Here is a 25,616-nt window from a genome sequence, read left to right on the forward strand (position 1 = left end):
ATTTGTAAACCAAATATTTAGGGGAAGCAGGGGAGAATATGTAAAGTAATTTTCCAATACACACATACAATTCTAACGAACAAGTCATTCAAAATTACTATTTAGTTAATAGTCAGTGGTTAATTCATATATTGTCTTGATATTATGGAAAAGTGAGAAGGGATATGTGATATTTATATAAAGTGTGTGAGAGATAAAGAGAGAGAGCTACCAAGGGTTTGGCTAAATTGGTTGCTCCCAATGTTGTTGGGAATTTGGCTAGTTTTGTACCAACAAATGCTGAATTCAAATCCTCCTCCATAATGCACCCTAGTCTATTTTGATGGGTTTACTAGTGATGCCATTCACTAATGTGGATAAGAATCCCTTTGGTTTTCCTTTGATGATTTATTTAGAAAAATATAAATTATAAATACAATTCTCCAACCCCAAATGGTTGGATCCAAAGGTGAAAAGCGAATATTTTTTCATAGCTAGTTTTGGATAAACACTTCTGCAACAACTACCACCCTCCCATGGTGAGAATGACCATTGTATATGACTACTCCCTAGTAATCTCCCACCCAATATTCACTTGTATGGCCATCCTTTTGCCCAAAAAATGTGAAAAGCATCATTCACGAGCCATTGGTAACAAGTTTCATCCATTATAATACTAGCCCCTACTCTTCCCCAACCATCATGGCTCTTAACATGGATGTGGGTGTCACTCAAGACATCAATGGGGATTAGACTGGTAGGCGGCGAGAGGACGATCCACATGGCCGTCTGCATTCCTTCCCAAGCCAGCCTGAGCCGAATTCATGGCCGCCTACAAGTGACATTTAATAGGTGCTCGAGTCGAGAACTGCCCATTATGTGCACAAATATGGACTCCCCTCCCACACTGCTCCATTGCAATTGTCTGCCCCAAGCTGCTGAACCCTGTTCACGCACTGTCACCAGGAGTCGTTGCTAGTTAGTGAGTTATGTTGACCTTGGCAATGGGCATCACTACTCTCAATCTAGGCTTTGCAATTTGACCTCCACCCAGCCTTCCCCTGTTCACCCTCTGCTCAATTCCTCTGCCATCTCTTCCATTGAAAACTCGGCTTGGCATTTTCCCATGGCTCGCATTTGTCATCGTATGAGAAGCTGAAGAGTTGGAATTCAAGGTGGTAGCGTCCGCCCTCCAGAGACGTCGAGCCCTGATTTCGTCTCCCCTTCCCCTTCCCCTAAAATTCCTTACCCTCATAGCTCGGTCTCAGGCAGGTATCTTGATACCCGCAGTGGTCGGGGACACGCACAGCTTCCAGGAGTTTTTCGAAGAGATGTCGCAGTCCACATTGCCAACTTCCCTTTGTCCCCTCACCCAGCTCCCCACTCAACCCAATTCTGCTTCCACAACACCCTAAACAGACTTGTCATTACTACCATCATTACCATTGTTTTCTCTGAAGAAAATGAGCCGCAGGATGCCCCGTCGAGAAGCACTAAAGCGCAGCAACAGGAGGCACGCAGGCTCAAGAATGAACGTGATTCTGGAAAGCACGCAATGGACGAGAAAAAGGGTACTCTACATGGCAAGGCCCTGCGTGGCGGTCTGCATACAGTGAGAGGAAGTTCTAGAGACACGTGTCCACCAGGTAGTAGCACGGTTGATGCGTCAGGATCGCATGCAGCTGCTGGAAGCTGTGGTGGCGTCCAAGCTGCTCATGGGCCACACAGCGGCGTATCGGAGGAGGAGGATGACTGGTACCAGTATGCATGCCTCATTGAAGAGGAGACCGCCTCGGACAAGCTCAAGTGACCACGGGTGGCAACCAGGTGCCACCCATTTGCCAGTTGAGGTCTCCTTTGTTGACTGGCTCTTCTCTGTTATGATTGTTCTATTGGAACTTCTCTGGGTTTATGATTATTCTGTTGGAATCTCTCTTGTTTTGTTATTTCTTGTTTTAAAGATTGATATCCCACATCTATGTATTTTTGCCTTTGCGGACTGGTTTCCCCATCAATGGGGCAATCAAGTTTTTTTCTGATAGACAATGTTCATCACTGCTGAGGCCCATGCCTCCTTGTAATAATATTTTTTTACATATTAATAGATTAACTTTACTTAGAAAAAAAATCTTCATGGCTCTTAAGAAAGAATGCAATTGGAACATGTGTCTGAAATATATGGCTCTTAATAACTTCAGTGTCAAACATATTCCAATATGGTAATTAACAATATCTTAGATGAGCTACATGGCACTTAGCTTTTCACTAACTTGATCTAGCTCCTTCTACTATCAGAAAATTCACATGAATGAAGCCAATATTCCAAATATACTTTTTAATATACATGAAATTCATTACGAGTTTTTGGTGATGCATAGTGGTCTTTGTAATGCTCCTTCAAATTTTTAGAGCTTTGTGAACAAAAACCTTTGACCCCTTCTACAACATTTTTTATTAGCCTTCTTGATAACATCTTAGTCTATAACAAAAACTGTGTATCACATGTAGATCAAGTCTTATAATTTCTGTATAATTGCTACATATTCCTCAAATTTTATATTTATTCTCTTGATGTCTCATAAGTGGAATATTTTAGACACATCATTAGTGGGAAGGGTTTTTATGTTGATCCTAAGAAAAATGGGGTGATGAAATATTGGCCTCACCCTAAGACCCTAGAAATTTTATGGGGCTGTCCTGGCCTCACAAGTTATTACAAGAAGTATCTATCCTTATGGTAAAACCTTACCTCCCCTCACCAACTTTCTCCAGAAGAAATCCTACATTTAGATTGAGGAGACCAAGAAATATTTTCAAGCTTTAAAATATGTTATGTGTACTACCCGACTATTAAATAATGTAAACTTTGAAACGAGAACTATAAACTAAAAATGGGAACTCTAGCCAAAAAAAAACCCAAAAAAACATGAAAAACGGTGCTAAAAATGAAAAATGTGTATACTGGAACGATGTTCCTTTTTTTAGGGTTAATTTTCAACATATTTAAAAAATGGCAGTAAAACCAATTTTTTTGTGCAAAAAACAATTGTTTTTTAGGAAAAAAACACACTAATGTTTTTGGTAGAATAACATTTTTCTTTCCCATGTATAATTTCAACATTTTTTAGTAATGACAATAAAGATAAAATAATGGGATCTGAAACACATTAAAATTCCATCAGTTTTCATCCATGTTGTTAAACATATAATAACATGACACTAAAGATTGCTAAAATTCTAATTGTTTTCAACCATAACATTATATATATATATATATAGGAAACTTTTCAACCATAGAATTGAAAAACTCTAATTTTTCAACATATTTAAACAATGGCATTATGAACAAATTACATGACTAAATTAATCAAAATGTCAATACTTGTAGATTGAATGAAACATAAATTATATCTCTAAGTTATTGTTGCATTGTAGATATTCTAAACAATAAAACTCATCATAATTAAAACATATAATCCAACAAACATAAAAATGACTCATAACTTCATTTAACATCATATGGAAATCAAAAAAAATTATTTCAAGATACGATGCAAACATCAGTTATATAAGTTGTTCTAAACAATTATTCAAAATCACTCATATTTTCTTGCACACCATCGGAATTCACATCTTCAGATGAATGACTAGATTGCAATGAAGATGTTCCATATTCTTCTATTTAATCAACTAGTGCCCCATCTAAGTCCACATGCATGCCCACCATTTCAGGTTTCAAAATTCTTCTGGATCTACGACTAGTTTCATCAAACTCCCATCTCAACATTGTTTCTTCTGGTAACAACCTCTTCAGAATCTTTATCGTCTCCTCCAATTTTAAGAGGTCTGTGCGGCAAAGATTTATATTTGTACCCTTTCTTTTTCTCTTTCCGCCAATTTTTTTATCAACTACCATCTTTGACTTGTACACACCATTGAATAGTTGTGTATTTTTGGCATACCAATGTACTTCAACACCTGCAACATCTTAATTTTTTTGTAATGACCTTTATAACCTTATCCACCCATAATAGATAGCCATTGGCATCTCCATCTGCTAGCACTACGATCATGCAACCCTCCTTAATATCCTATACTGAACCCCTATAAAGGTCTTCCATGGCTTCATGATGTGCATGATATCTTCTGGAACCAATATACATTTATCTTTCCTCTACCTATGAAGAATTAGTAATACCTTGAGATTATTGTTGTTCAACAATGTTCTTTCCTCATGTTCATTTGACACATCTTTTGGCCAAATAAATGGAGTTTTCAAAGGTATATCTTCATTTATTGTTCTTGAAATGATATCACTTTGATTATTGAAAAAAGACTCCCACCAAACTGGATCGGCAATATCAAAGTACTTATATGTATATCCAATACATTTTTTTATTTCTTTCAGGCAGCCAGAATAATTTATATCCCTATTTTTCCTGCATGCATTATGAACTTCAGCAACTGATTGTAATAACAATATATTTGACGCAAAGATTGGATGATCTGGAATGAACTTCAAAAATGCAAAACCTAATGACAACTCCCATTCTGCAGTAGTTGAATACTTCTTGCCCCATATTAGTGTTTTCCCATCAGTTTTATTGATACGAAATTGATGTTGGAATCTAATGTCATTAAGTTGTTCAATGCATTTCTCCTCACCATGTGATCCCAGAGTAAACCTTCGCATGTCAACAGTTTCTTCCAACACATCAAAAATAGGCTCTGGCATGTAAGATTTCTTAATACATTCAATTAATGATGGCAAGTTCCCAACGTCCTTCCTCATTGTGACTGAAAAATGACTAAACATATGATCAATATGGTCATGAGTGTGTCCAACAATAAGGAAACCAACCTTTACCTTCTGAAAAATTCTCAATTCAATAAGCATGTTTAGATATCCAAAAACAATCTGATTTTTGTTTTCATGACAAGTGTTGTCCAATTGTAGATACAAAACTTTAGGAAGATTATCAAACCAATGAGAAATCACATCATGAATCATGGTTATTTTCATATTTGCATCATAATGAATATTTAGAGTTGTGAAGTATACCCTTGGCAACATTTTCCTATTGAAGGCCATACAACTGACCAAGTGATAATGAATAAAATTTGCCTCCTCTAACTTTTTGGGTGTGCGAAAAAAATGTGGTAGAAGTGTTTTCTTCTGGTCCATACCATCAATTATCAAACTCAAATATTTATTTGGATTATCATAAAACATCTTTTGATGCTTGTGAAACTTTTTAATTTCACTTGTTTGTTGTTCGTGATGCTCTTGAAGCGCTTTGAAAATGGAATCTACACAACATAAAATAAAGTCATTAATAAATACATTTTCATAGTTGATGACTATACAATTTTAAAAATTAATGTTATGAATTCTTACCTCTTTCTGCCCCTTCACATTTATCCCTTTTTTATTTAAGAGAAGCATATGTACTGAAAATCCCCATCCTTGTCTTCTTAGGAATACAGACATTATGAATTCTTTCTTCCATATCTTCACAAAATATTGATATGCTATAAATCGACCATTTCCTTCAGCGCCTTCTGCATATTCTTTGTATAAGTTGTAGATTTCTCGTCTTGAGAAATTATCTGGAATATCTATTGTCTCTCTATTTGGCATACACTATCCATTCTTTGAAAAGAAGTCTTTCATCCATGACATTGAAGTATTTGATAATGGCCCAAATTGTTGTTTATGACGTACTTCTGAATAAAATGTGGGATCCTTTTCCAAATTTTCTTGGATTCTTGACAGACGAAAATTACCCATTGAATGAAACATTTTGAAATCATTTCTACAGATAAATAAAGACCCAATATGATAATCATAACCTGACAATGTATATTGCATGCACCCCACTAAATATGAATTTTTCATGCTTTTATTCATTGAAAAATATCTCTTCCTTTTCTCCAATACAAACTTGAAATCCATATGTTTTAAGCAATCCTTTTGACAACATTCACTTGAAATGAGAGCATTGATAGAACTTCTTCTCATGAGATATTCTGCTCTACCCCTTGTATAACTAGATAATCTTGGATTGATACGAAAAGGTCTACTCCTACCCCTCGATACAATATTTGTTGGCAAAATCTCCATCATTAAATCATCATTTGTATAGGCATTTCCATCATCATTATGAGGAATATTATCCTCACTATGATCATTTGTGCTTTTGAAATACTGACTTGGAGGATATTCTTCATATTTCCCTTCTTCAGTGCTACCCTCATAGTCCTTAGAATTAGGATTAAATGGAAAATTTTACTTGGTGTTTATTGTATATTCTTCATCATGTGCATTGTCAATGTTGCTCTCATAGTCGATAGGACATGGAAAATGTGACTCTTTACTTATTGTAAATTCTTCATCCTGCCCTTTGTCACTGTTGATCTCATAGTCCTTAGGATTAGGACTAAGTGCTTCATCCTGCCCTTCTTCACTGTTGCTCTCATAGCCCTTAGGATTAGACTAAGTGCTTCATCCTGCCCGTCATCACTACTTCTCTGATAGTCCTTAGGATTACGACTAGGTGAAAATGTTCTCTCTATTTACTAGAAATTCATCATCCTACCCTTTGTCACTACTACTCTCATAGTCCTTATGATTAGGACTAGGTGGAAAATGTGACTCTCAATTTATTAGAAATTCTTCATCCTAGCCTTCATCACTGCTTCTCTCATAGTCCATAGGATTAGGACTAACTGAAAATTGTGACTCTCGATTTATTGGAAATTCGTCATCCTGGCCTTCATCATTGTTGCTCTTATAGTCCATAGGATTAGACTAAGTAGAAACTATGACTCTCTATTCATTTAAAATTCTTCATCATTGTTGCTCTCATAGTCCATAGGATTAGGATTAAGTGGAAACTATGACTCTTTATTTATTTGAAATTATTCATCATGCTCTTCATCATTGTTTCTCTCATAATCTATAAGGTTAGGACTAAGTGGAAATAGTGACTCTCTATTCATTTGACATTCTTCATCATTGTTTCTCTCATAGTCCATAGGATTAGGAATAAGTGGAAACCGTGACCCTTTATTTATTTGAAATTATTCATCATGCTCTTTATCATTGCTGCTCTCATAGTCCATAGGATTAGGACTAAGTGGAAATCGTGACTCTTTATTTATTTGAAATTATTCATCCTGCCCTTCATCAGTGCTGCTCTCATAGTCCTTAGGATTAGAACTAAGTGGAAGGTTTGACTTTCAAACAGAAGAGGTTGAATGATACAAATGCACTCTCTCCTAATGATAATATATAGCTTAAAGAATGAAAATTTCCCTTCCAATTTTCCCTCTAAAATTTTTCCCCAAAATTTTTCCCTCCAAAAATTTTGTTTCATGTATTTCCCTCCAAAATTTTCTTCTACAATTTATTGAAAAATTTAACTAAAATTTTCTTATGAAATTAATCTTTTAAACTAAATATTTAAATTAAAATTGTAAACTAAATCTTTTACCTAAATTAATTTTTTACTTACTATATAACATTTACTAGACAATTGAATATTTCTTTTAATTTTTATTATATCTTCTATCACATATTTAAAATAAATTACTATATCACCATAACACGATTTATATGTTAAGTTTTTATCAAAAAAAATTAATACCACATTCACCATGCGGTAAAACAATTCAATAATGTTCACTTTATCATAAATTACTATATCGCCATAACAAGATTTATATGTTAAAGTTTTTGTAAAAACAAATTAATACCACATTCACCATGTAGTAAAACAATTATGTAATTTTCACTATATCATAAATTTCATTATCACTAGTCCTCACATCACATCAAGGCTTTTCAAGGTTCGTTAAAAGTCATGGAGCTATTTTGTGGAGCAGTTACATTGTTATCGATAACATATTCAACAGAGGATTATCACATTTGAAAGGTTAGTTTCCCTTTTGTTGAGTGCAAGTCTTAAACTCTCATAGGTTTACTAGTAATTATGTGTCAGTTGGGTTGTTATCTTCGTGTAAAATATTAGACAAAGAACATATTCGAGGAAAATAATATTTAGCTTTTTATTAATGAAATTTAGATTTCTTTTAGAAATTAAAAATTGAGATGAACCAAGCTTACCCAACAACCCCTTGGAAGGCAGGAACCCACTACGTCAGCAGTGGGCGTAGTGGGCCTGGTCGTGGGCTTCTCGGTTGTGAGCGTGCCTACCCAGGGGTCGTTCTATCACGGCGGGCAAGCCCACGACCGGGCGTGCCCACTGGTGGCACCCACCCCTGCGACCCAACCCGCCAAGGGTAAAGGTCGATTCTTAGAATCATCCCTCACCCTTGGTGGGTTGGGCCGCAGGTGTTGGTGTCGCCGATAGGCGCGCCAAACCGTGGGTTTTCCCGCTCGCGGTAGGACAGAGTGTTGCAGCACTCCACCCTACCGTGGGCGGGCATGCCCACATACTGGCGCACCCACCCACCCCCACGACCCAGCCCGCCGGGGGTGAGGGTTGATTATCTCGCGCCCCTCGGTGGCACCCACCCCCGACGAGTTGGGCCATGGGGGTGGACGTCGCCAACGGGCGCCCCTGGCCGTGGGCATGCTCGCCCGTGGCAGGGTGGAGTGATGTTGCACTCTGCCCTGCTGCGGGTGGGCATGCCTACGATCGTGCGGGCGTGCCCAGCCATGGGTGTGCTCGCTTAGGGAAAAATGAAAAATGGCCCCCTAGCTTGCTAGGGGGCCGATTCTTCGAATCACCCCCAAAAGGCCAGGGGGTCATTCTCAAACTCGGCCCCCTGACCTGCCGGGGGCGATTCTGAGAATTGGCCCCGGTAGGTCAAGGGACAGATTCTAAGAATCTCCCCCCTAGCCTGCTGGGGGCGATTTTGAGAATCGAACCCTTAGTAGGCTAAGGGGTCATTTTGCATTTTTCCCCCGGTAGGTTGGGGGCGATTCTAGGAATCGACCCCCAACAGGCCAGGGGGCGATTCTGAGAATCAGTCCCCTGGTAGGCCAAAGGACCTTTTTGCCCCGGGTAGGCACGCCCACGGCCGAGTGCGTCCACCCACAGGCACAGACACGACACGACACTAAGGCACAGCAGCCCCCTAGCTGGCAAGGGGCCGATTCGCCCACCCACGGGCACAGACACGACACGACACTAATTCACAGTAGCCCCCTAGCAGGCAGGGGGGCGATTCTGAGAATTAGCCCCTTGGCATACAGGGTGTCAACTCTCAAAATCAGCCCCTGGCTTGCCAAGGGGTCGGGGACAAATGAAAAAATAAACAATTTGTTTTCTAAGGGATGGATTTTATTTTTTTTCCTTTATGAACCTAACATCCAACTTGTCATGGAGGTCGATGTGCATGTTTCTGGTCTTTTTTCATTTTTAGATTTTGTTTCATTTTGTTTGTTTACTTAAGATATTGGTTTTTTTATAATTTATTGATTTATATATATGTGTGTGTGTGTGTGTGTGTGTATTTTGTAGGAAAATGGCATCAAGGAAAATTTCTATAAATATTTCTAGACCAAAGACTGTTAAAATTAAAGGTGGATCCTCAAAAAATATTGTTGAATGAAAAAAACCTGAGCAATAACCACAAATCGATCAAGTGCCTCAAAGGATAAGAATATGATTACTTACTGGAAGAAATCACAAGTGAAGCATAGAGAAATATAGAGAAGGCGAACAACATCTACAGATATATGTGTGTGTGTGTGTGTGTGTTGATATCCCTAATGATAGTGGAAGTTATGTGGTGTTGGGAAAAGTAATAGACATTTGTTTGATACCAGACACTGAAGTTGTTTATGTACTTACAAAACTTCCCAAGTCACATGAAAAAATTAAATATCAGTTTTCATTGTCAATGTGTGACACGACATATGAATCTACAAAAATGTGTAAACGAATCATAAATCAGATTGCACAAGATATCGCAAGTATTGTTATTTATATTTATGTGTTTTGTGTTATTGTAACTGTATCATTATATTTTTATAGCTTAGTTTTTATTGACATATGATATTTTGTTTGACAAAATTTTATTGAAAATCTTTCAATTATGTTGGGAGGAATTTATTTCATAGAGAAAGATATTATGAATGTTGTCATCAGTTTCTACTCAAGGTCATAAGAAGATATGGCAAACAAGCAAAAAATAGTAACTCATGATGCTACAAAACTGCATCCAAGGGATCGGCAAAGAATGCCTATAGTGGATAAATGTAGCAAAGGTATACATGTTACTTTTGAATATGAGGAGGTTGAAACTGACGCTGAAGAATATGTTTCCATTACTGAGGATGAGAATAGAACTAATGTTAGAAAGGAGGAGCGCCATAAAAGACCAAAAATAAAAATGCCCAAGAATGTCTTTGTTCTAGTTGATGATGAGAATGTTACTTATCTAGAAGAAAAGAGGAGCAGGAAAATAAAATTTAATCATTCTCAAATAGTCAATGCCAACAGTGAAGATCCTAGTGAAAATTCAAAAGAAAACAACGAAATCATTACACCAGGAGCTGATTTAGAGGATAGCATTATTAAAACAAAACAAAATGTCATTTGACATAACTTGACTAAGACAAACTTTATTGAGGGTGGTCATACATTTCAGCTTAATGTCATACAAATCCATAAGCCAAGTGAGGGACAATTTAAATATCAAATCAGAAAGCCACATCACCTGCATGTTCACAACTTGAAGACATTGATGAGGTACAATTCATATGCTCATGTGGTTGAGTATGTGCTTCTTGTTGATCCAGTTCAAGTTCCCAACAAAGAAGCATTTGATAAGTGAAAATGTTTTGAATACAATTATTATGTGCTTAGGTGGAACCATTATGTAGAAGCTCAAAGGAAATTGATGGAGGAATGTCCCAATAACCCACATTTTGAAACAATGAAATGTATCATTTATGCTAGTTTATCAGATACAGAAGCAAAGTTATTGGCATGGGATCATAATACAGATAATGAGTATAAGATGCCTGTGACTTTCATCCAAAGGGGTGCAAATAGGCTATCGAATTGAGGAAAATTCAATTCAAAAGGAGGCAAAGTACATTTTGATATATTCAGAAATATTGATAACATTTTCCAATTGGCATTTAGGACTGGCAAGATATGGGAATTGATTAATGAGATTTTTAGCATGTGGGAGAACATTGGCATTAAAAATAAAAAGGTCAAAATTTCTAAACCATTGATATGTACTAGCACTAAATCAGGTCCTGAAATGAAGCAACTTCCAGAAGATATGACTATCATGCCTTTGAGAGCATTGCAATGAGTGAAGGATGAAAAACTTGTCAAAACAATATTATCGTGTTTGAAGCCAGGGGAATTATTAATGGATGAAATGTGTGAGGAATTTTAAAAGTAAGTTTGTTGAATTATTTTTACTTATTTCTATATTATAATTTTCTTTTAAATATGACATATTATTCTTGGTACTATTTGTTATACATATCATCATATTAACTTTTTTTACTTTATCTATTTAGTCACAAGGTTTGCATGAAAATACAACAACAAATTGTTAAATTGTTGAATGAAGATAGTTGGGATGATGTTGTACACAACTACCCATATTCAAGTTCTACATCAACACTAAAAGATTTTTATCTTGCATTTAAAAAGGTATGTTGATTTATACATTAATTGTTATGAAACCAACTCACAAAAAGATAGAAAAGAAATATAAACACCTAAGAATTTAACCTCTTCGAGGGGACAACCTCCTTTACATTAAACAATGAACAATTTTTGGATGATACAAATGAAAATACCTCCTTTCTATATATAGGGGTCTAAGGGGTCATAATATAATCAGAGCCAACATAACAATAATAATATAAGGGCACAACAATAACAATAGTGGGCTTCTATGGGGCACAATAATAACAATATCGAGACTACATGGGCACAACAATATAATAAGGGGGTTGCACTAATAACAATAGGGGTTACACTAGTAGTATAGGGACATACATGCCCCTCTCAAAAAGTGTTGTCCTCAACGCTTGAGTTGTTTTGGATTCTTTTGTATAAAGTTATCGTCCATCCATGTGTAATCTTCAGCAATTAATTTCTTCCACTTGATGAGATATTTTGAAATTGATCGATTTTGTAGCTTTTGATTTCTTGGTTTTGTGACTGCTTCAGGTTCCAATATGATTTTTCCTTCCTTGTCAAGTTGTGGAAATATTGTTTGAATTGGGATCTTCATCAACTTTTGAATGAGTTCCCACCCTGCTTCATCATTATTCCATTCATCATTTGCTTCATTTATCAAATTTGGTTGGATAATTATACCAACCTCTCGCATTTCTGCAACCATACGTTCAATTTCACTCCTTTGGGCATATGGATATCTATAAGGCCTGATTTTTGGAGGAATACTTCCTGGTATCAAATGAATAGCATGATCATGATCACGAATAGGTGGGAGACCTTTGGGATTCTCAAATACCTTGGAATGATAGTCCAAGACTTTTTGGAAATCTAGAGAAATAGATGATTTCGATGTGGGAACCTTTAGCAAACATAATTGTGCAATTACGCATCTTTATTCTTTCTTTAGAAGCTTTGTCATTCCATTAGAGATGATTATCTTTCTCGGTTTCCCTGTGATACCCCTTAATTCAACTTCCTTTCCTTCCGAAGAAACTTTCATAAAAAGTTCTTGAAAATTAAGAGCTATTGTACGCAAGGATTGTAGCCATTTGACTCCTAGTATAACACCAGCACCACCCATTGGAATGGAAAGCATTGGGCTATTCAATACATATTCTCCCATGGATAACTTAATATTATGGCACTTTCCAGAGAAATTTATGGTTCCTCCACTTGCAACCATCACTTGACACTCTAGTGCTGGATATAGGAAGAAATTCAATTCTTTGGCTATCTTACAATGAATAAAATTATGGGTACTGCCAGAATCAATCAACATTATTACCCTTTTCTTCTTGATATGTCCTTCTATCTTGATAGTTTGAGGAGTGATAATTTCGACCAATGCATTACAAGATATGGTCGGATTCATTTCTTCTTTATCTAGGGTTTGTTCCTAGTATATATCCTCTTCTTTTGAAGTTTCTTGTTCCTTTTCTTCCTCCTCTTCACAATCTATGTAAATTAATTTCTTCTCATAACACTTATGACCTTTAGTGTATTTTCTATCACAACTGTAACAAATCCCTTTTTCTCTTTTTTATTCCAATTGTTGTGGTGTCAACCTTGTAGGTCGTGTAAGGCTAGTGGAAACCACACTTCCATAGTTGTGAGTGGTAGGCTTCCTTGTTGTCATAACTTTGCTTTCCCTTTTCCTTGCCAACCTGAATGCCTTCTCCAATGAATCAGATTCCCAAAGGTAAACCTCATGTTGGATGTTATCCTTTAAATTCCCTATAAACACATCAATCCTATGCTCCTTTGGAATATATTTTACCCTTATGTTCAATATTTTGAAGTCCTCAATGTGTTCCATCATTGAACCCTTTTGTTTGAGATTTATCAATTGGCTAAAAAAGGTGTTGCTTTTTGTATCCTCATAATGTGCTATCATTTCTTCCGTTAAAACTACCCAAGTGATAATTTGTTTACGAGATCAAAGCCATCGATACCATACAAACTAATTTGGTTCCAAATATAAAGTTTCAATACGTACCTTTTGTGTGATTTGCACATTATGGAGATCGAAAAATTGCTCCATCTGTAGTATCCATTTTCTGGGATCCTTGCCATCAAACTTCCTCATATCGGTCTTTGGAACATGGTGGGTCTTCAATCCAACATCAGAGTCTATGAAATCATGATTAACATTTATTTTTTTCTCAACATGAGTTTCCTTTACTACATTTTCTCTGTTTATAAACATTTCTTGTAGCAACTTTGTCAAATCTGTCTTCAAATCGTCCATTTTGCCTTCCATCTAAGCTTCCAAACCATCCATCTTAGCTTCCACGAAATTCATATTAGCTTCCATGTATTTATTTAAACCTTCCATTTTATCTTCCACACTTTTCTTTAAACCATCCATCTTAGCTTCTGTTACTTTTTGTGAGTGAATTTTGTTGCACTTGGTCTCGTAATTTTGATATATCATGTTGCATTTCTTCCTATTTTTTTCATTTTGTAAGAACTCGATATTGAATCTAATGTATCTCTGTAATTATGACTCTCCAAGATCTGAAATTTCTTCCTGCAGTATTCATTTGATTCCTCTTTCCAATGCCACCAGTCTGATCAAAATTGGATTCTCCAAGAAATATTTATTCCTGATCTCCTAAGATGACCTGATTATATAATGTTTCAGTAGAGCGAACTTGTATGACATGCCATGTGTCACTTTTTCGACTTTTGGATCTAAAAAATATACACAGAAAACTACAGTCTATCCTCTTTCTTTAACTTGTTATGAAATTTCAGTCTGATGCTCAGAGAGAAATTTATGATGATTTCCCCAAGTTCACCTATTTATAATGTAATTCAGGATTCTGCAAAAACCCTAACTTCTGTAGATTATATCTCCAAAAATATAGTGACAAAAGATCTGAAATTCGGACCTGAGCTTCACCAAGATTTCGGCTCAAATGGGTTTTAATTTCAGAGTCTGACCCTTCGTAGAAAACAAATTATAGTGAAAATTCCACAATGACCTGTTTGAGATGAAATTTTGGAGCTTGCAAAAACCCTAACTTCCTCAAATCATATCTCCAAAAATATAGCGAGACAAGACCTGAAATTCAGAACGATTTCTTCTCAAATGGGTTTTTTTTTAACTTTTGAAACCTCGTAGAAAAAAAGTTATAGCAAACATCCCACGATGACCTGTTTGGATTAGTGAAACCCTAGAATCCAAACCTATGATACCAAATGTTATGAAACCAGCTCACAAAAAGATAGAAAAGTAATATAAATGCCTTAGAATTCAGCCTCTTTGAGGGGGCAACCTCCTTTACATTACGAAAATGAACAATTCTTGGATGATACAAATGACAAGACCTCCTTTCTATATATAGGAGTCTAAGGGGTCATAGTATAATCAGAGCCAACATAACAATAATGATATAAGGGCACAACAATAACAATAGTGTGCTTCTATGGGGCACAATAATAACAATATGGAGACTACATGGGCACAATAATATAATAAGGGGGTTGCACTAATAACAATAGGGGTTACACTAGTAGTATAGTGACATAACATTCATTTTTATTTATCTATATACTATTTTTATTTTATAACATATACATATATTTGTTTATTTTATTAAAGATGAGGAAGGATGCAAATGGAGCACCAGATAGTTTCAGAATATTTATTGAAAAAATTAAGATCGAAAGACTGAGAAAGCAACATCTTAGGAATGTTGAACTTGATCCAAGTCTTAATCATTTCATTTAGAATGGGATTGACACTATTCAATATCAAATAATACAAGGTGATTGTGAAGACATTGCTAAACTCAAACCTAAAAGGGATTATTCCCTAGTTATTACGGATATTCCCCATGGTTTCAATATCCCAAACATTGACTATGATAGTGACCCTTATACTTATAAAGCTCTTAGTAAAGTGGTTGTGGTATTTGTAGAAGTCACATCATCACCATTATGGAGATTTGTGACATTTCATTTAGACACACAATTGGAAATGTTATTGACAAGCTTCAAGGGGAAAACAAACTCAAGGATGCAGCTTACATGGTAAGATGTTGTTATGTTTGATTAATGTTAAAAAAAACATTTATGTACAAGTTAATTGAACCTTTACTATTTCATGTTACAGGCAAAAGTCAAATCTTCTTAACCGTGAATATCAACCAATTATAAATGATTGTGAGTTCATCCATATTGATAGTTGGACAAAATATTATAGTTGTAAGCTTATGCTTCTTAATCGGGTAGATGGAAAGAGTCATAGCCAAGTACTAGTTTATGATGTTGTTGTAAAAAAACTAACATATGAAGATAAAGAAGCAAAAGGAGAGATAGTTAACATTTATCAAAAACCACAATCATTGATTAACTATCTTATAGACTTATGTTCAAATGAAGGAGATTGGGTTCTGGATTTATTTTCAGGCTCAGGTAAGTTTTATTATATAGAATTGAATTTCAATATCTGCTTTATTAAATTTTATATCATTATATTAATTTACTTCATTATTTCTTTTGTGCTTGATAATTAGGTACAACACTAGCATGTTGCCAACAAAAAGAAAGAAATTGCATTGCTATTGAAAAAGACTCAGTACAGTGCAAATTTATTCAGCAAGAATTAATGCTCTTCAATTTCTTCCAGATGCAACGCAATAAATTGGGTTAAGTAAAGGGGATTTTAATGAATCACGTGTGGCAAAAAAGGCAGAGGAACTTCAACCACCATTAGATGGAATGATTGGAAAGGCATACATTGGAGATTCGTAGACATCAAAGATCCATCAAAAGAGGAAAATGAGCAAACTGAAGCAAAAATTATTGTGGAAGAAGACAATGATGAAACTCTAGAGGATGAATAGTTTGGATTATGTGATAATATTGATTAAATTTAAGTTACGCGCGGAAATCAAGCTCATTTTTTGTAACTATTAATTAGTTATATTTGTAATGTTTTGAGTTTGACATTTTATGAGAAGAATATGTATTCAATTGATGTTTTTATATGTTCAATATTTGTATTATGTGATTTTTTATTTAAATTTTATGTGAATCATTATTTTTTGAAAAAAATTGTGATTATTATTAATTTTTTGACATAAAATTCTTAAAAAAAACTATCATTTAACCATTTTTTGTTAAATTTTTCCTATAAAAATTGTGATTTTGACATGTCATATCTAGCAAAAAGTTATCAAAATGTGTAATTTTTGTTATATTTATGTTCAAAATGTTTATTTTTATGTCAATTGTTAAAAATTATTGTTTTTTTAGAGGCAGTTATTTGATGTGCATTGAAAAATCAATTAATGATATATAAATATGTAGAATATCGAAACTTTAAAATATCGACCTTCTTCTTTACCTATGCAAAAAAATAAATAACTCAGTACAACAACAACAAGAATTAAAAGAAAAACAAGAAAATATAAAGAAGAAGACCACTTCAAAACTTGTTAAATTTAGAAAATAATTATTCACATTTAATACTTTAGAAAAAATAAATTCAAAAAATAATCCTTTTAAAAAAATGGCCTGATGCAGAATCAAACTTTTTAAAATCAGCATGAAAATCACTAACATTCTAAAAACTAATGTACATTAATATATATATATATATATATATTAAAAGTGTCAAAAACTATGCTGAAAAAAGTTATATGTATTTTGCATCACCACTTTTCAAAATCGGTTGATTTTTTTGCTACCTCAACAAAACGGGTAATCATATCAGTTCTTGTTTCAAAGTTTACATTGTTATAATCCATCCCCAACTTCCATAAGACTCTTTCCTTGAAATGTGATGCCTATGAAAAATATATTGGGGTAGTGTTAATGTAAGAGTCAATCCCATTAACCTTCACTGCTAAGAAATTATGTGATAGAAACTTGGAAAAATCCACTTATGAGAAGGAATATTGGTTATTATTCATGTAATTAATAGATGCCATCCTTACTTGATAGCACATGATTTCTAAACTAAAAGTGACCAACGTATCTTGAAATAATTCCTAGAAGAGAAGATTTCCTCCATAAAGTAGCAAAAGTGAGTCACTAAATTGTTAGGTTATGACTACAATATTATCTATAAGAAAGGTGGTTGATGCTTTATCTAGGATCTATGATCAGCAGGAAGGTCCCCTATTTGTATTATATTTCCCATTTCAAAATTGATTGCAAGAAACTCATCAAGAATGGTCAACAAATGTCAAGATTGTGCACAAAATCCACTAGCTATAAGGTGACCCACATGCACATCTACGATAAACCTGGTAGAATGATGGGATGCACATAAAAGGTGTACATTTTTAGTCTATATTTGGAACTTAATTACAAAGTGTTATATGGATTACGCTCCTCTCCCACAATGGATCTTTCTAGATTTAAAAACATGTGAACATTTTTATTATTCATTCTTTTGGGAAGTCATGAAGAAGGACATCCATACTTTGTGTGGTTGCATGTAACAATTTCCAATAGCCTATGGGGGATATACTAAATCATGTAGCCATTATGTGGGTTAACATTTCTAACAATTTCATTATGTAGTTACTAAAAAAAAACAACAAATTAGTAATAATTTTAGTCATTGATCATCTTACTATAGCTTTTAACCATTTAGTCATATTTCTCTAGGTTTTAACCATGCATAATTAATTGATATACATAGATTTGTAATACCAATGGAAAATATGCAATGTTGTAAATGAAAACAAAAACAGACACACACGCTCTTCATTTAACAAAATGTTTTTACCTTGAAGACCCAAACTAGGAAAGCTAGAAATAATGTTTAGTATTATATTTCTTTGTAATGTTTGATACAATATAAATCCCCAATCTGTTAACTTTGGATTAGAAACCATTTCTAGTTCCTTAAAAGGAATTAAATTATCATGGACCACAAAATCATGTGCCATGAAACTGCAAAAAGGAAAAAACATACCAAGAAATCCCACTCAATAAAAACATATCCATTGATTTTTGCTTAATGGGCCCCTTTGGGGCTCCTCATCGGAGTTATCACCTCCCATTGTGCCTAGTGAAACAAATTGCATGTGGGGCTAGTCATGTAAAGAATATAACACATACCAAGCACTTTCTAAATATTCTCATGTATGTGCCTTACAGCACCCATTCAAGGTCTTCATGGTAGCACAAGTATTCATGGACAATATTTGTAAACTCCACAACGTGCCTAAACTAGTTTTGACCAAATATGATCGCACCTTCACTAGCAATTTTTAACAACAATATTTCCAGTTTCAAGGTACCCCTTTTAATTTCAACATAATATGTCACCCCCAAATGAATGGAAAATGAAAAGAATTCAATAAGTGTTTGGAATTTTATTTGTCTTTTTGTCTCAAACTATCAAACCCAATGGGCTAGTGGTTACACATGGTTGAATGGTGGTATAATACCACATATAACGGTGCTACTAAAATCATCCCATTTGAGTTAGTATGAGGATAACAACCCCTCTCAACAATTTTATACTCACCAAACCTCTTTAAGGATCAAGAGGTGAACAAAATCTTGATTGCTTCAAGCTATTTGAGGAAGGAACATTGTCACAATAGAATATGTCACAAGTGCATAGAAAATAATGTAGAGGAAATAATAATATGAAAAGAACCTAATTATTTTATTAAATGTTAAAAATTTCATAAGACTACATCATGAGAAACTTCATGGCATTTACAATGGTGAAGGCCCATATTTGTATTATTTATGAGTGCCTTCTCACCTAAAGTCATGAAATTTTGTTATATTTCAAATACCATGGGTTAAGAAAAACCATGGGCGAATACCATAAATTACTAAGGTAAAAACCAAGGAGTGGTTGCATATGGTAAAATTTAATTGTACAACTAGATTTTTATTTTGTTTTCTTCCACCTTTCAATATTGTGGGTGGATGTTATGGTTTACCAAAACCATGGGCTTATATACCACTAATAGTAGAAAACAATTATTGATCATGGTGATTCATCGATATCCACCTGGATTAGTCCTCCTTCCTTAGGAAGCAATGGTCTCCATTACATCAAGTTCCATCATCATATGGGGAAACTTATGTTGAATTTGGCTCGTGATCAGCCACTTACCTTAGTGAAGAAGCTACCTTGCTTTGACAACCTGGTAGAGTTTTATATTATGTTGATGTGTATCCTTCGTCTTCGTGTTAATGATTTGATCCATTACAGTAGCTTGAAACTTGTTTGGAACCAAATTTTGGTCATGTCGTTGTTTGTATTTGGAATTCATTTTTCGCAAGACATCATGAAGTTGTTATTGTAGGTGTTGGATCCATTCAACAATTTTGACTGCTTTATATGTTTCAACTTGAACACTAGATGAATTTTTTGGTGAATATGCAGTCGGAAGAGTGACATCCATGGAGGTTTCTAGTTGGAACCTTTAACATGTCTAAAAAGACAGTTGCGGAGAGCTCTATTATAACTATGTTGAACATATGGAAGGCTATCATCCCATATATGTGTATGTTTGACTTGGAAGTGTAGAAACACCCTTTTAGGTGAGGTGAATATGTCTATGTACCCTTCTACAAGCTTTTTCATATGCTTGTGTTTTATTTAGAGATCTTGTGTTGAAGTTGTGATGGTTGCATTGACTTGTTGTCCACCTTCTGACAGAACCATGGAGAGGACAAACTTGGAAATATGAGTGACTACCACTTTGCATTGTTTTGTTGAGAATAATGAATTTCCATTAGTTGGAACTACTTCTTGTATTTTGTAGAGATGATCCCCCAAAGTAACAATGACACTATGAGGTTGAGACTCATAAACAACATGGAATATCCACATATAAGGTTGTCCTAGAAGAACATCACAAAATTCAAGTGAGGAAACATGACATATTACCTCATTTTTCAAGGGCTTGATGGCATAGGATAGACGACATTGATCGAATATATGAATGTCTCTTCCATGGGAAACTCATGGATTTTACAATGGTGAAGGCCCATATATATTGACATCCTTGGTTGAGATAAATTTCTTTTGGCTCCCACTATAAATAACAAAATGTAGTGGGGTCCCCTTTACCCACATTTGTGAATGGAAGAGGTGTTCCCCCTCCTCCAGACCTCTGATTCTTTTGGTTGGATTTGTGTGGTTGTGATGGTAGCACTAGGTTCTACATCAATAATCCACTTTCATTCATCCTTTTTTTAATCATAATATGATTAAAATTATATTTTTTTCTCTCTAAGATCAACCAACAATGATAATAGTTTTGAGCAACATTCATTAGTGTTGTTCCAGTGGCTTTTTTGGAACTCACACCACATTCTAGTGTACTTATTCGACTTCCCAATACCCTTATTTGCATGTGACTTGGGCTAGTTATCTTGAGGTTGGATCTCCTTGATTTTTCCCTTGTTCTATGGGTTAGGGCCTCCTTTTCCAGGCTTCTATGGCAATGGATTTGTAGACCCGAAATCCAGGTTATTCCTTTACTTCAATTTACTTTGTAATTTGATAGCATATCAATAAGAGGCTCCTAGTGAGGATATGTCTAGGAAATCCATCTCTATTTGGATGTACCTATGTAGGTAACTATATTAATTCTAATCTAAGTGACACTCAAAGTATTTGATACCCATTTTTTAGCGTAAGGTATGGAAAATATTGGTGTACTTTAACATTTTATGGTTTCTCTCTTGTCACAAAGTTGTCCATCTCATGTATCTATTGTCATGGTTCCCTATAGGGTAGAATTCCTCCTTGAGGGAATAAAAAAAAAATTGGCCTAAGTGGAAATTGTATTGAATATCCCAAACTTGTCTTCATCGTATCTCTCCCAGTAACCTTCCCATCAATCTATGACATGGGGAAGGGATTTTAGGAGCATGAAGGTGATCTTCTCATTGTCGAAAATAAATTGGATAGAGTAATATCCTTCTAACATATTTAAACATATCTCTAAAGCATCTCCATAAATTTCGCCTTCAAATAAGGGGATATCAAAGTTAACTTGTACCTTGGAGAGTGTCGCACCTCCAAAATTGTTGCTTGTTGACAGCACCTCAACCACTATTGGTAGTTGTCAAAGGATCTGGGAAAAAATTCCATCATCTCATTCCTCTATTACACAAGTGCTTCTTCAAGCAACAACTTGATAGAATCTCTTGCTTCGTCATCTCACTTTTCTTCCACCATGGGAGGTTTCTTAGGTTTAAAGGAGTGGTTTTCCTCAAGTAAAAAAAGCTTGAGATTCAACTATCTATACTTTGACCTCATGGGACATGCATTGGGTAACAAAAAGGAGTAGATTGCTCTGATACCATTGATCTGAGTTGTTTAAGAAATGAGATAAAATATCATCACAATAAAATATGTCACAAGTGCATAGAAAATAATGTAGAGGAAATAATAATATGAAAAGAGATTAATTATTTTTATTAAATGGAAAAAATATCATAATATTACATCATGGGAAACTCATGGATTTTACAATGGTGAAGGCCCATATTTATATTATTTACGAGTGCCTTTTTACCTAGAGTCATACGATTTTGTTATATTTCAAATACCATGGGTTACAAAAATACATGGGTGAATACCATAAATCAAATGGTAAAAACTAAATAATGGATGTATATGGTAAAATCTAATAGTAAAATTATTAATTTTTTTCTCCCACCTTCTCGATATCATGGTTGGATACCATGGTTTACCAAAACCATGCACTTATAAACCACCAATAGTAGAAAACAAGTATTGACCATGGTGATTCACTGACATCCACCTGGATCATTGGCAACTCATTCTAACATACAACCCTCAAGGATAATTTGGTGTTGGTCTAAAACTGCATAAAGCAACAAGCCAATCAATATTCCTCCAAACACTACTTTGAAGAAGGGAATAAAGTGTTCTTGTCTCCATTTTTATAAGCAAACATGAACACTCAAGGAGAAGAGCCACCAGAGGTTCACCCATAAATTTAATGGACCCTATATTATACTCAAACATATAAGCTCATTGGATTACCAAGTGGCTATATTCAACCATTCTAAGCTCTTCCCAGTCATTCGTGCATCCTGCTTGTACAAAGTGGTTAAGTCCAATTACAAATTTCAAATCATCATTCTCAAACTAGACAAGGAGGGTTCCATTTGGTTGCATCCCAAATCCATTTTATACAAATGCAGGTGTCATCTTCATCAATTACTACCTATAAAGTTTTGATCCAATAGAAGGATACACAACCCAATTATTCCACATTGGAACCAATAGATATTCTCCACCAATTTCCTCATATTTGTATTTAAGAATGCTACTTTGTAATAGGGAGGGCATTAGGGTCCTACCCTAGCTCCTCTAGTTAGGAGAATCAATTTATACTTATATATTGGGACCATATATACTAAATAAGGCCCATGAGGTAGTAGCGTATGAAATCAATAAATGTAAATTGGATTCACTAAAGAAGGATCGATATTTAATGGTTGAGGCTTGATTAAAGAAGGTACACTAGGTGGTTAGAGTTTCAATCAATTAGAAACTATATGTAGTGGTATAAGTTATGTAATTGATTTCCACATGAATATTATTGTACTGGAGCTATGCACAATTGGAGGTTGACCCCTAGAAGAGTTAAGTGAACATTGCTCTTACTTATAAATATCAATAAGGGTTTTCTCACCATTTTTGTTTCCATGTTCTTTGCTTTCCATGGTTATATTTCTATGTATATAACTCTAAATATTTTGTTTCAACTATCAAGGAACACCATAGCCTACCCTACCATAAGCCCTCAGCCATCACCATCCGTACCCCACATATCAATCTACACCCAAATAATAACCACTTAGGGAAATTTCTTATAGCCTATATGATATGCTTTCCTAGCAACAAAACATCACAACACATGATAAAAGTTAAAATAGACTTCTTACTATTGAAACTAATGAACTGTGTTGTTGTCACTAGACACATATAACTTCACAATATATAGGTTATTTCATCAATACATATAAACATGAACATCATAATATATTTCACTAGAATTGCATAAATATCTACACATAAAATCATGTATCAGGGTATCAATCACATACATCTACATCATCATTTGAAAACATGCATACATAAATATGAAATTGAACAAAATAAACACCATCCGATAGAAACGTATATTCCTAAGAGAAACCATAATCTAGTATTGGATAACATGTCGCAAATATACACAAACATACACATATATTTATATTGTTTGACAAGTAAAACAAGCTTCAATCAGCAAAAAAATTGTCTCAAACCATAATGAAAACATAAGGCATTATAGGTTTAAGGAGCCAAAATGTGGTGCATTACATGTGTGACTAACCAATTTACAAATGTTTTTCTAAAAACACTAGATATATAGTTTGGGTTTTACCTCAAGCATGTGAAATAAGGTTCCCTTGATGTTGTGAACAATGTTCAAGGTTGCAATTCATCATATTCATGTTGATACCACAAGTAAGGTTGTCCCAACACATTGCATATCTTTGAAGATGCAACATCACATCTCACTTTGTCTTTCCAAGGATGATTTGTGTATTGAAAATTGCATTACCAATTGATATGCAGTCCCTTCTCTAAACTATGCTATTTGATAATCAAAATTTGTCAATGGGTTTAGGTTTATAATTTCATTTATTGAACTATTATCAAGCAAATAAATTCTTCCAACTACAATCATAAATGATGAAAGGAATAGGTTGTTTAAAAACCCACATCTAGCTTTGGAACAAATTCCCATTCTCCTCTTTTAGCTCAATTATGGATGATGAGGAAGTTGATTTTATGCTCACTATGAGAATAGAAGAAATGGAGGATTCAAGAGCAAGGTGGTTATTTTATTGCTCTTATCATGAGACTATGTAAAAGGATTTGTAATATTCTCTATAATAAATTAAAATTGCTTCCATTCTAACTTTTCATGTTTGAACACCTTGTGGCAATTGCAACACTAATTATTGTCTTTCTTGGAGATGACTCCTCTAACTTTCTTTTGCAAGGGAAAATAAATTCTCAAGTTGTGCAGTTTGGTCTAGCTTGTGTAAACTTTCTTTCTTGAAATTCTTGGCATGCCATAAGGGTGTTTCATTTTTATTCATGATAATCACCAGGAGAGTTTATGCATTACATAATCTTTTGCTTCCCCTAAATATTGTGTGTGAATATAAGGATGTTCCCTAGCATTTCCATTGTCTAGAACTCTATCTTCTTAGTAATCTACTTGTACAACCTCTTTTCGTCCATGTAATCGTCAATATGTTGATCATAGAAATCAAACAATTATTTGCATTGTATGTGTTAATATTCACAATGTTTTAATGGGTGGAACTTATCATGTGTCACTTGACATTGATAACTTGCCATCCCATATGTAATGACTAGCTCATCATTCTCTTTGCATTGCTAGTTATTAGATTCTCACAAGGCATTGGTCATCAAAGACATATTCATAGTTGCAAGCTTAACATTATATGCATCACCATAATTCTCAATGTCAAAATATGTCTATAGGGCACCAAACCATTCAATAAGTGCATTAACATCAATTTTCCTTCAAACTATGGGATCTTATGTTTTATCAACACCTTGAAGAGTTTCATCCATTGAATGAGATTGATCAATGATGGCTAAAATATGTAAGCATGCTCTAAGAAGCTCCTTTTTAGAATGGGTCTATAAATGAACTTATAATCTCTTCACACTACTTTTGAAGAGCTTCCTTAATCATGGACTAAAAAACCTTATATCCAAGCATGGAATCAATGGAGTTATGCTTTATCAACACCTTGATGGGTTTCAACCTTTGAATGAGATTGATCAATGATGGCTAGATCATGTAAGCATACTCTAAGGCACTACTTTTTATAATATATCTATATAGGAACTTATCATCTCTTCACACTACTTTTGAAGAGATTCCT

The sequence above is a fragment of the Pinus tabuliformis genome, chromosome 8 (genome assembly GCF_031772625.1).
Source record: "Pinus tabuliformis cultivar Carrire ecotype Pingquan chromosome 8, CPIR1, whole genome shotgun sequence".
Taxonomy (NCBI): Eukaryota; Viridiplantae; Streptophyta; class Pinopsida; order Pinales; family Pinaceae; genus Pinus; species Pinus tabuliformis.